General features: G+C 38.6%; 1 non-coding gene across 1 annotated transcript; it reads left to right on the top strand.

Annotated features, from left to right (window-relative positions):
* Positions 1 to 2,781: 2,781 nt before the first annotated feature.
* Positions 2,782 to 2,889, top strand: LOC148581093 (small nucleolar RNA R71). Its single transcript, XR_015899684.1, has one exon. It is a non-coding gene; the product is annotated as a small nucleolar RNA R71 (small nucleolar RNA).
* Positions 2,890 to 12,762: the final 9,873 nt, after the last annotated feature.

Here is a 12,762-nt window from a genome sequence, read left to right as displayed (position 1 = left end):
GAGGAACCAATGATGTCCTTGAGCTCTTCAATGTCTCTTCCTTGTCTTTGTTGCTCCTCCCTCATTGCTTTTTGATCTTCTTTAATTTCATGAAGGATGATGGAGTGTTCTTGATGTTCCACCCTTAGTTGCTTCCAATAATTGTGTGGAAGAAAATGTATCCCCTGAGGTATCTCAGGGATCTCTTAATTTGCAGTCAAATGTTCTACCACTGAGCTATAGACCCTTGATGGAAGCTTTTGTCATCCCTTTCCTCTTTCTAGAGGTTTCTCTGGCCTTAGGTGCCATCAATGGTTATGGAAAAAACAAAAAAACTATGCTTTTACCATACCAAACTTAGAATGTTGCTCGCCCTCGAGCAAAAGAAGAAAGAATAGAAGAAGAAGAAGAAGAGATGGAGGAGATTGATGGATGTGTGTATTCGGCCATATGGGTGGGATTGGGTGGGAGAGAGATGTTGAATTTTGAAGGTAGTGGGTGTATGGATGTGAGTGGTAAATGGAAAACAGAAGGGATGATCATGAATGGAAAGAGAGATGATGAGGTAGGTGGGGATCCTGTGGGGTCCACAGATCCTGAGATGATCCTGTGGGGTCCACAAATCCTGAGATGATCCTGTGGAGTCCACAGATCCTGAGATGATCCTGTGGGGTCCACAGATCCTGAGGTGTCAAGGCATTTACATCCCTGCACCAATTTAGGCATGTAAAATGCCCTTGCACACAACTCTAGGCGCCAGGTTGGTGCCCATTTTGGGCGTTCAACGCCCATTTGTTGCCATTTCTGGCGTTGAACGCCAGAACCATGCTTGTTCTGGGCGTTCAGCGCCAGGATGCTGCCCATTTTGGGCGTTCAGCGCCAGAACCATGCTCTGTTCTGGCGTTGAACGCCAGGCAGATGCTTCCTCCAGGGTGTAATTTTTCTTTTGCTGTTTTTGATTCCGTTTTCAATTTTTATATTTATTTTGTGACTCCACATGATCATGAACCTATAAAGACATATAACTAAGAAAAATATAGTTAGATAAAAATTGGGTTGCCTCCCAACAAGTGCTTCTTTAATGTCAATAGCTTGACAGTGGGCTCTCATGGAGCCTCACAGATGTGCAGAGCTTTGTTGAGACTCTCTAACACCAAACTTAGAGTTTGGATATGGGAGTTCAACACCAAACTTAGAGTTTGGTTGTGGCTTCCCAACACCAAACTTAGAGTTTGACTGTGGGGGCTTTGTTTGACTCTGCTTTAGGAGAAGCTTTTTATGCTTCCTCTCCATGGATGCAGAGAGAGATCCTTGAGTTGTAAACACAAGGTTGTCCTTATTTAATTAAAGGATCAATTCTCCTCTGTCCACATCAATCACAGCTCTTGCTGTGGCTAGGAAAGGTCTTCCTAGGATGATGGATTCATCCTCTTCCTTTCCAGTATCCAGGACTATAAAATCAGCAGGGATGTAAAGGCATTCAACCTTTACTAACATGTCCTCTACTTGTCCATAAGCCTGTTTTCTTGAATTATCTGCCATCTCTAATGAGATTCTAGCAGCTTGCACCCCATAGATTTCCAGTTTCTCTATTACAGAGAGGGGCATGAGGTTTATCCCTGAACCAAGGTCACACAGAGCCTTAAAGATCATGGTGCCTATGGTACAAGGTATTATGAACTTTCCAGGATCCTGTCTCTTCTGAGGCAATGTCAGTTGATCCAGATCACTTAGTTCATTGATGAACAAGGGAGGTTCATCTTCCCATGTTTCAATACCAAATAATTTGGCATTCAGCTTCATGATTGCACCAAGAAACTTGGCAGTTTGCTCTTCAGTAACATCCTCATTCTCTTCAGAAGAGGAATACTCATCAGAGCTCATGAAGGGCATAAGGAGGTTCAATGGAATCTCTATGGTCTCTATATGAGCCTCAGAGTCCTTTGGTTCCTCAGAGGGAAGCTCCTTATTGATCACTGGACGTCCCAGGAGGTCTTCCTCCTTGGGATTCACGTCCTCCTCTCCTTCTTTGGGTTCGGCCATGGTGCTTATGTCAATGGCCTTGCACTCTCCTTTTGGATTCTCTTTTGTATTGCTTGGGAGAGTACTAGGAGGGATTTCAGTGATTCTTTTACTCAGCTGGCCCACTTGTGCTTCCAAATTTCTAATGGAAGACCTTGTTTCATTCATGAAACTCACAGTGGCCTTAGATAGATCAGAGACTAAGTTTGCTAAGCTAGATGGATTCTGCTCAGAATTCTCTGTCTGTTGCTGAGTGGATGATGGAAAAGACTTGCTATTGCTAAACCTGTTTCTTCCACCATTATTAAAGCCTTGTTGAGGCTTTTGATCCTTCCATAAGAAATTTGGATGATTTCTCCATGATGAGTTATAGGTGTTTCCATAAGGTTCACCTAAGTAATTCACCTCTGCTATTGCAGGGTTCTCAGGATCATAAGCTTCTTCTGCATAAGAAGCCCCTTGAGTACTATTGGATGCAGCTTGCATTCCATTCAGACTCTGAGAGATCATATTGACTTGCTGAGTCAATATTTTATTCTGAGCCAATATGGCATTCAGAGTATCAATCTCAAGAACTCCCTTCTTCATAGGCGTCCCATTACTCACAGGATTCCTCTCAGAAGTGTACATGAACTGGTTATTAGCAACCATGTCAATGAATTCTTGAGCTTCTGCAGGCATTTTCTTTAGGTGAATGGATCCACCTGCAGAAGTGTCCAGTGACATCTTTGATAGCTCAGATAAGCCATCATAGAATATATCCAGGATGGTCCATTCTGAAAGCATGTCAGTAGGACACTTTTTGGTCAGTCCTTTGTATCTCTCCCAAGCTTCATAGAGGGATTCACCTTCTTTCTGTCTGAAGGTCTGAACATCCACTCTAAGCTTGCTCAGCTTTTGAGGAGGAAAGAACTTGGCTAGGAAAGCCTTGACCAGCTTATCCCAAGAGTTCAGGCTATCCTTAGGTTGAGAGTCCAACCATATTCTAGCTCTGTCTCTTACAGCAAATGGGAAAAGCATGAGCCTGTAGACTTCAGGATCTACTCCATTAGTCTTAACAGTATCACAGATCTGCAAGAATTCGTTAAGAACTGAAAAGGATCTTCAGATGGAAGTCCATGAAACTTGCAGTTCTACTGCATCAGAGAAACTAATTGAGGTTGCAGCTCAAAGTTGTTTGCTCCAATGGCAGGAATGGAGATGCTTCTTCCATGTAAATTGGAATTAGGTGCAGTAAAGTCACCAAGCATCCTCCTTGCATTATTGTTGTTGGGTTCGGCTGCCATCTCCTTTACTTGTTCGAAATTTTCAATCAAGTTGTCTCTAGATTGTTGTAATTTAGCTTCTCTTAGTTTCCTCTTCAGAGTCCTTTCAGGTTCTGGATCAGCTTCAACAAGAATGCCTTTTTCTCTGTCCCTGCTCATAAGAAAGAGAAGAGAAAAAGAAAAGAAGAGGAATCCTCTATGTCACAGTAAAGAGGTTCTTTATTGTTAGTAGAAGAAGAAGAAAAGGAATAGGGGTGAAGAAGAATGAAGAATCCAAACGCAAGGGTAAGGATAACAGAGATGTGAGATGAGGAGATGTTAGTAGATAAATAAATAGAAGGAGATGAGGAAGAAGGTGAATTTTCGAAAATTATTTTTGAAAAAGAGTTAGTAATTTTTGAAAATGGTTTTTGAAAAATGTTAGTAATTTTCGAAAATTAAAATAAGAATTTAAAATAATTAGTTAATTAAAAAGAAATTTTGAAAAAGGGGGAAGATATTTTCGAAAATTAGAGAGAGAAAGTTAGTTAGGTAGTTTTGAAAAAGATAGGAAACAAACAAAGAGTTAGTTAGTTAGTTGAAACAAATTTTGAAAAGATGAGAAGTTAGGAAGTTAGAAAAGATATTTTGAAATCAAATTTTTTTTTTTAAAAAAGATAAGAAGATATTTTTGAGAAGATATGATTGAAATTAATTTAAAAAAAAAGATTTGATTTTTAAAATCACAATTAATGACTTGATTCACAAGAAATCATAAGATATGATTCTAGAACTTAAAGTTTGAATCTTTCTTAACAAGCAAGTAACAAACTTGAAATTTTTGAATCAAAACATTAATTGATTATGTTATTTTCGAAAATTTGATATAAAAATAAGAAAAAGATTTTTGAAAAATATTTATGGAATTTTCGAAAATAACTAAGAAATTTGAAAAAGATTTGATTTTTGAAAAAGATAAGAATTTCAAATTGAAAATTTGATTTGACTCATAAGAAACAACTTGATTTTAAAAATTTTTGAAAAAGTCAATACAAATTTTCAAATTTGATGAGAGAAAAAAGGGAAAGATATTTTTTTTTATTTTTGAATTTTTTATGAAGAGAGAGAAAAACATGAAAAATGATGCAATGCATGATAATTTTAGATCGAAACATGTGATGCATGCAAGAATGCTATGAATGTCAAGATGAACACCAAGAACACTATGAATGTTAAGATGAACACCAAGAACATATTTTTGAAAAATTTTTAATGCAAGGAAAACATGCAAGACACCAAACTTAGAATTCTTTAATGCTTAGACACTAAGAATTCAAGAATGCATATGAAAAACAAGAAAAGACACAAAACATGCAAATGCAAAGATCAAACAAGAAGACTTACCAAGAACAACTTGAAGATCATGAGGAACACTATGAATGTATGATTTTTTTCGAAAAATGCAAGATGCACATGCAATTGACACCAAACTTATAACATGACTCAAGACCCAAACAAGAACACAAAAATATTTTTGATTTTTATGATTTTATGATTTTTTTTGTATTTTCTTTTAATTTTTTTCGAAAATCATTTTGAAAAAGAAAAATAAGGATTCCAAAATTTTTAATATGAATTCCAGGAATCTTATGCTCTAAAGCTCCAATCAAAGGGTCAGGCATGGCTTAATAGCCAGCCAAGCTTTAGTATGTGACTCAGACATTACAAGCCTAACATACCCTACAGTCGTTCAGGCTTCAACATGCTTCATGAAACACTAGAATTCATTCTTAAAAATTCTGAAGAAAAATATATTTTTGAAAACATTTTTATTTTAAAAATTTTTTCGAAAACAAAGGAGAAAATTTTGAAAGGTTTTTGAAAAATTTTTGAAATTAAAACAACAAGAAAATTACCTAATCTGAGCAACAGGATGAACCGTCAGTTGTCCAAACTCGAACAATCCCGGCAACGGCACCAAAAACTTGGTGCTGTTGCCGGATCAAACTTGGCACTGATGTTACCGGACCAAAAGCTTGCCGAAAACTCAAACAATCCCCGGCAACGGCGCCAAAAACTTGGTGCACATAAATTGTGATTACACTTTAATTATGTAAAATTCATCGCTCTTTCTTTCCCTGGTAATGGCACCAAAAACATGATGCCAATACCATGGTTCACAACTTCGCACAACTAACCAGCAAGTGCACTAGGTCGTCCAAGTAATACCTTACGTGAGTAAGGGTCGAATCCCACGGAGATTTTTGGTATGAAGCAAGCTATGGTCACCTTGTAAATCTCAATCAGGTGGATATAAAATAGTGATGGAGTTTTCGAAATTAAATAATAAAAGAGGGATAGAAATACTTATGTAATTCATTGGTGAGAATTTCAGATAAGCGAATAGAGATGCTTTCGTTCCTCTGAACCTCTGCTTTCCTGCTATCTTCATCCAATCAGTCTTACTCCTTTCCATGGCTGGATTTATGTGAAACATCACCATTGTCAGTGGCTACTTTCGGTCTTCTCTCGGGAAAATGATCCAAATGCCCTGTCACGGCACGGCTAATCGTCTGGAGGCATCACCCTTGTCAATGGTTTCATCTTATCCTCTCAGTGAAAATGGTCAACGCACCCTGTCACGGCACGGCTATTCATCTGTCGGTTCTCGATCATGTTGGAATAGGATTTACTATCCTTTTGCGTCTGTCACTACGCCCGGCAATCGCGAGTTTGAAGCTCGTCACAGTCATTCAATCATTGAATCCTACTCAGAATACCACAGACAAGGTTTAGACCTTCCGGATTCTCTTGAATGCCGCCATCATTCTAGCTTATACCACGAAGATTCTGATTAAGAGATCTAAGAGATACTCATTCAATCTAATGTAGAACGGAAGTGGTTGTCAGGAACGCGTTCATAGGGAATGATGATGATTATCAAGTTCATCACATTCAGGTTGAAGTACGAATGAATATCTTGGAAGCGAAATAAGATGAATTGAATAGAAAACAGTAGTACTTTGCATTAATCTTTGAGGAACAGCAGAGCTCCACACCTTAATCTATGGAGTGTAGAAATTCTACCGTTAAAATTACATAAGTGAAAGGTCCAAGCATGGCCGAGATGGTTCAAAATACGATCCAGGATTCAAAGATGGTTCAAAGATGTCAAATACAATAGTGAAATGTCCTATTTATAATAAACTAGCTACTAGGGTTTACAGAAGTAAGTAATTGGTGCATAAATCCACTTCCGGGGCCCACTTGGTGTGTGCTTGGGCTGAGCTTTGAGTGTTGCACGTGTAGAGATCCTCCTTGGAGTTGAACGCCAGCTTTTGTGCCAGTTTGGGCGTTCAACTCTGGTTTTGGCTCCTTTTCTGGTGCTGGACGCCAGATTTGGGCAGAAAGCTGGCGTTGAACGCCAGTTTGCGTCGTCTATTCTTGGCCAAAGTATGGACTATTATACATTGCTGGAAAGCCCTGGATGTCTACTTTCCAACTCAATTGGAAGCGTGCCATTTAGAGTTTTTTAGCTCCATAAAATACACTTTGAATGCAGGGAGGTCAGAATCCAACAGCATCAGCAGTCCTTCTTCAACCTCTGAATCTGATTTTTGCTCAAGTCCCTCAATTTCAGCCAGAAAATACCTGAAATCACAGAAAAACACAAAAACTCAAAGTAAAGTCCAGAAATATGAAATTAACATAAAAACTAATGAAAACATCCCTAAAAGTAACTAGATCCTACTAAAAGCATACTAAAAACAATGCCAAAAAGCGTATAAATTATCCGCTCATCAAAACACCTATAATCCCTCATGGAGAAATCATTCAAATTTCTCATGGAAGGATCAACAAAAGCCTCAACAAGGCTTTAATAATGGTGGAAGAAACAGGTTTGGCAATAGCAAGCCTTTTTCATCATCATCATCTCAACAACCGACAGAGAATTCTGAGCAGAATCCATCTAGCTTAGCAAATATAGTCTCTGATCTATCTAAAGTCACTCTAAGTTTCATGAATGAAACAAGGTCCTCCATTAGAAATTTGGAGGCACAAGTGGGCCAGCTGAGTAAAAGAGTCACTGAAACTCCTCCTAGTACTCTCCCAAGCAATACAGAAGAGAATCCAAAAAGAGAGTGCAAGGCCATAACCTTACTTGGTGTGGCCGAACCTACAAGGGAGTAGGGGGACGTGAATCCCAATGAGGAAGACCTCATGGGACGTCCTCTGAACACCAGAGGGTTCCTCAATGAGGACCTGAAGGAATCTGAGGCTCATACAGAGACCATAGAGGTTCCATTCAACCTGCTTCTGCCCTTCATGAGCTCTGATGAGTATTCTTCCTCTGAAGAGGATGAAGACATTACTGAAGAGAAAGTTGCTAAGTACCTTGTTGCAATCATGAAGCTGAATGGCAAATTATTTGGTAATGAGACTTGGGAAGATGAACCTTCCTTGCTCACCTATGAACTGAATGCATTGGATAGGCAGAAATTACCTCAAAAGAAACAGGATCCTGGTAAATTCTTAATACCCTGTACCATAGGCACTGATGCCAAGGCATCTTAGGCTAGTTTCACTAGCCTTTTTCTTTTATTTTTAGTTGTTTTATGCATTTTCTTGAGCCTTAAGTAATCATTTTGGGCCAAATAGTCATGCTTGTCTTAAATCATTCAACATGAAGATTTTGATGCAAATTCCATGAGTTTTTAGTTATATTCCTTGAATGCTATGAATGGAAGAATTCTCATGAAATTTTGCAAGACTTTGATGCAATTGTTTGGATGATTTCAGGAAAGAAGAGGCTAGGCAAGGAAGCAACAAAATCAATAAAGGAAGCTTGAATATCACATGTGGAGTTTAAGTTCCAGTTTAAGCTTAAACTGGAGCTTAAACGCCAGAATCATGAAGGCTAAGAAATGCTGAAACTGAAGTTTAACCTCCAGTTTAACCTTAAACTGGAGGTTAAACGCCAGAATGAAAGTCTCACCAAAGAAGCATTTCCACGTTTAACCTCCAGTTTAACCTTAAACTGGAGGTTAAACGCCAGAATAAGGATGCCACTCAGGAAGCATTTCCACGTTTAACCTCCAGTTTAACCTTAAACTGGAGGTTAAACGCCAGAAATGGGAAGTGAACCAGGGAGCCATTTCCACGTTTAAGCTCCAGTTTAACCTTAAACTGGAGCTTAAACGTGTTCGACCAAGTTTTCTCCTCCAGGGTTGCTCTCTCCATTTCCACGTTTAAGCTCCAGTTTAACCTTAAACTGGAGCTTAAACGTGTTCGACACCTCCAGGGCTACCTTTCTCAGCTTCCACGTTTAAGCTCCAGTTTAACCTTAAACTGGAGCTTAAACGTGTTCGACCTCCCAGATGGCTTTCTCTATTTCCACGTTTAAGCTCCAGTTTAACCTTAAACTGGAGCTTAAACGTGTTATATGGAACAGCTTGACCGTGCCTTCTTCAAACATAAATAACTTGAGCTACAAAACTCCAAATGAGGTGATTCAAAATGCATTGGAAAGAAGACATCTAGAGCTTTCCAAGCATATATGGCATGCATGGTGGATACTAAAAATTGAGGGAGAAAACAGCCCCGTAATGTGCATAGAAGAGCATAGTACCAACATGCAATCAGGCCAGCTGACCTCTTCACCTTCCATGGAGTATAACTCGAGTTGTAGAGATCCAATTGAGGTGCTTCCAGTTGCGTTAGAAAGCTGACATCCATAGCTTTCCAACGAGGTATAATAGTCTATATTTGGCATCAAAATGGCAAGGTTGACAAGAGAACAAAGTCACGACTCAAGAAAGGGGGTGCAACGTTTGAGTGTAGTTTAATGGATCATTATCCTTTTTGGATCAATTATGTCACTCTACCCTTCAAGCAAGCAAGGCCCATCAACAACACCAAATCAAGGCCACAAGAATCATCTAGAATAGTTTATTTTCATTTGATTGTAATTTGCTTTGAATTTCATTTTCATTTTGTAATTTAGGGAGCCTATTTAAAGGCCTTAGTTTCTGCATTTGAGAGGGGGGATTGAAGGGGAATCCAGCCCCTGAGGGGACTTTTGGAACTTTTACTTTTGCATTTAGCTAGTTTTCATTTCTTTGTAATTGAATTCCGAGCTATGACTCACTAAACCCCCTTTCATTGGGTTAGGGAGCTCTATTGTAATTCAATGAATCAATAATAGTTTATCTTCTTCTTCAATCTTTTCTCTTGAATTTTGTTAGAAAGCTTCTCGATCTAATTCCATTGGGTAGTTGTCTTGGGAAAGAAACTACCCATAATTGGAATCCTTCGGAACCTTGGGAAAGGAATGGAGGATTCATGCTAGAGAAGCTTTCTCACAGTGAATTGGATTGGGGTTTGGATGGATATTGTGACATGTAATCCTACCAAATTGTGGTTCATGAAACTGTGTGGTATAATCAGTGATCGAGCATCATCTCTTCTTATGAACATTTAAACCAAGGGATTGGGAATTTGTTTGTTTTTAGAGAGAATTGGTGAGCCAAGGGATTGGGATCCAATCATATAAGATTGCCAAGCAAAATTCAATGAATGCATTGGTTGAGGAAAAGATATACATGTTTTGATTCGGAGATCTCAATATCTCCTAACACCCAATGAATTCCCCATTTCTGATTTCCACTTTCTCTTTACATTCTGCAACTCAATTCATGCAATCACCCCCATTCCCTTTTAATTTCAGCAATTTAGCTTCTGCTCTTTAATTCATGCAATTTAAGATTCCGCCATTTCAATTTCTTGTCATTTACTTTTCCTGCCAATTTTACATTCCGCAACTCTCATCTAAATCTTGATTCCGCTCAACTAGAACACACTTCTAATCCGAATTGCTCACTCAACCAATCCTTGTGGGATTCGACCTCACTCTATTGTGAGTTTTTACTTGACGATAACCGGTGCACTTGCCGGAAGGAATTTTGCCGATCGTGCAATTTCCTAAATCGTAGCATAACAAGTTTATGCGCATCAAGTTTATGGCGCCGTTGCCGGGGATTGGTTTTCGATTGACAATTCTCCAATTGGAAGTTAACTAGATTGAGCAATTTTTCTTTTCTTTTGTTAATAGTTTTTGTTTCAGTTTATTACTGCTAATTTCTGCAAATTTTAATTTGTTTTCTTTGCTTATTCACTTGTTAGCATACTAACCACTAGCTGTTTGTGATATTGCCTCACTATGGGATTTCCACTATCTTTGGATGAGTATTGTTTGAGACTGAGCACATTGCAAAAAAGAAAGGAGTATCCATCATCTTTTGGTCAATCAAAATTCATGAGAAACTCTCCACCACCACAGAATGATTCATGTTATTATGCTCATGGTGGGTGGGAGTATCAGGAACAGGAAACGGGGTACTTCCCAGAGCCACAAAATGGTCCATGTTTTGGTGAATTTGATCACTACTCAAGTTGTGGCTGGGAAGATCAAAACCAAAGAGATTTCACTTATTCACACCCCATTCATCAAGAGCCATCACCTCTGAATTATCCAACCTCACCTCCTAGTTTTACATATCCAAATTCTTCATCACTTGAGCATTTCTCAGCACAAAATTCCTTCTCAAATTCATACAATTCATTTCATTATCCACAAGACTCATTCCACTACACACAAGAGTCATACCACTACCAACACTCCAACCAAAGACTCTATCAGCCCACACAAAACACATACTCCCAACCACCATATCACAGCCAAGATAATCAACCTCATCAACCCAATCCGAACCAACAATTTCAAGATCAATTAAACAGGATAGAAGGAATGCTTGCAACTATGGGCAGAGATGTGGCCGATTTGAAAGGCTTTAAGGAAGAAATGATATCCAACTTACAAAATCAAGGTGCTGCCATTCAAAAGCTAGAAGCACAAATTGGATATCTATCAAAGCAAATCCCTACCCACAATTCTTCTAGTGATACCATGGCAAACCCAAGGGAGGAATCAGAAGAACAAGAAAGGGAGAAAGTCAATCAAGGGAGATCACACTCCAATGACACAGAGAGTTGCAAAGAGGAAGGGTTCATTGAACCACAAATTCAGGAAGCTTTTGATGAACAGGATACTCCAACTGTCCAACAACAACCAAGTTCTGAGATCAAGGATGTGAAGGCAGTAGAAACAAGCACCAAAATGAGGATTGTGACCGAGAAACAAAGGACCATATCCATGAAGAAGAGAAGGTCGAAGAATAATCCAACTCCTGAGCCAACAAGCAAGTTCACTCAAGCCAATCACAAGGGAAAGCTTGCTGGAAAGAAGCATTCACAACAAGGGGCACTAACTAGCTCCTTTATCCACTTGAAGTCATTCCTCTTAACAAACTGGAGGAAGAGGAAGAAAGTCAGGAACAGCATGTCAAGCTAATGACGTTAAAGAAGCGCTTGTTGGGAGGCAACCCAACCAAAGGTAGTTTTTCTTTTCTAGTTATTCCAATAAAAGAGTTAAGTAGATTTATCTGTATTGCAAGGAGCTAAGTTTGGTGTTGCACACCAAAACAATTCAAGGGTGAATGTGAGATTCTAAGTTTGGTGTTCCACCAAAGACTTCATTAAAAGCACATTTCTACCTCAGCATGACTAGTCACTAGCTCCAACCAATCAGGGAAACTACTTAAACAATAGTTTAATTTCTAGTTCATAGTTTCTTTTTCTAGTTCATAGTTATTTTCTTAATAAAAGCACATGAGGTTTTCTGCATATGATCCCAATTGCTGCATATGGCAAGGAACTAAGTTTCGTGTTCACACACCAATCTAAGTTCAGAGGCCTACAAACATCCATGCATGCTAACCAATTCTCAAAGTGCTTGGGGAACAAGCAACTTCTAATAGCTTTGCAGGAAGACAATCAATCTCATGGAAGGAATATACATCATCATCAAAGAGAACACCAAGGCTAGGAAGGATGATGAACAACAAAGAAGATGCTAAAAGGTTGTATTGTCACTTAATTGCTTGTACTTTGAATTGCTGATATTTGAAGTTTGCATGCACCCCTGCTTTAAGTTTGAGTCATTGCAGTTTTTGATTGTCTGTTTGTTTAATTTTCAAATAAGTGATAGTCTAAGTGTCTGGATAACTTCATCTTCTTAAACAAATGCTTGCCATGACTTGTTCTGTTTCCATAAAATAAAAGAAATGTTTGAACAAAAGTAACTCAATTCCATTTGGTAAGAAATCAAATAAGATTAAGTGGTGGTATGCATGTTTGATTGAATAGTCAGCTCACTAAGAAATAAAGTTAGAATTGTCACTTTTAGTGGAAATTAGGATGCTGTCTATGGATCTTGATGAATAAATGTCTTTGGCCATGAAAAAGAAAGAAAAAGAAGAAGAAAAAGCCACTGAAAAAGGGCAACCAAAAAGCAAAAAATTGAGAAAATAAGCTAGGCACCAATGGTTTGAACTTCTGAGACAAATGCCTGTGGTGTTAATGTATTAAGGATATGCTTGGATGAATAGGTTCTGAGGAG

This window comes from Arachis ipaensis, chromosome B10 (genome assembly GCF_059453495.1).
Source record: "Arachis ipaensis isolate K30076 ecotype BB chromosome B10, ASM5945349v1, whole genome shotgun sequence".
Taxonomy (NCBI): domain Eukaryota; kingdom Viridiplantae; phylum Streptophyta; class Magnoliopsida; order Fabales; family Fabaceae; genus Arachis; species Arachis ipaensis.
Note: the sequence above shows the minus strand (reverse complement) of the source record. Positions and strands in the feature narration are given on the sequence as shown.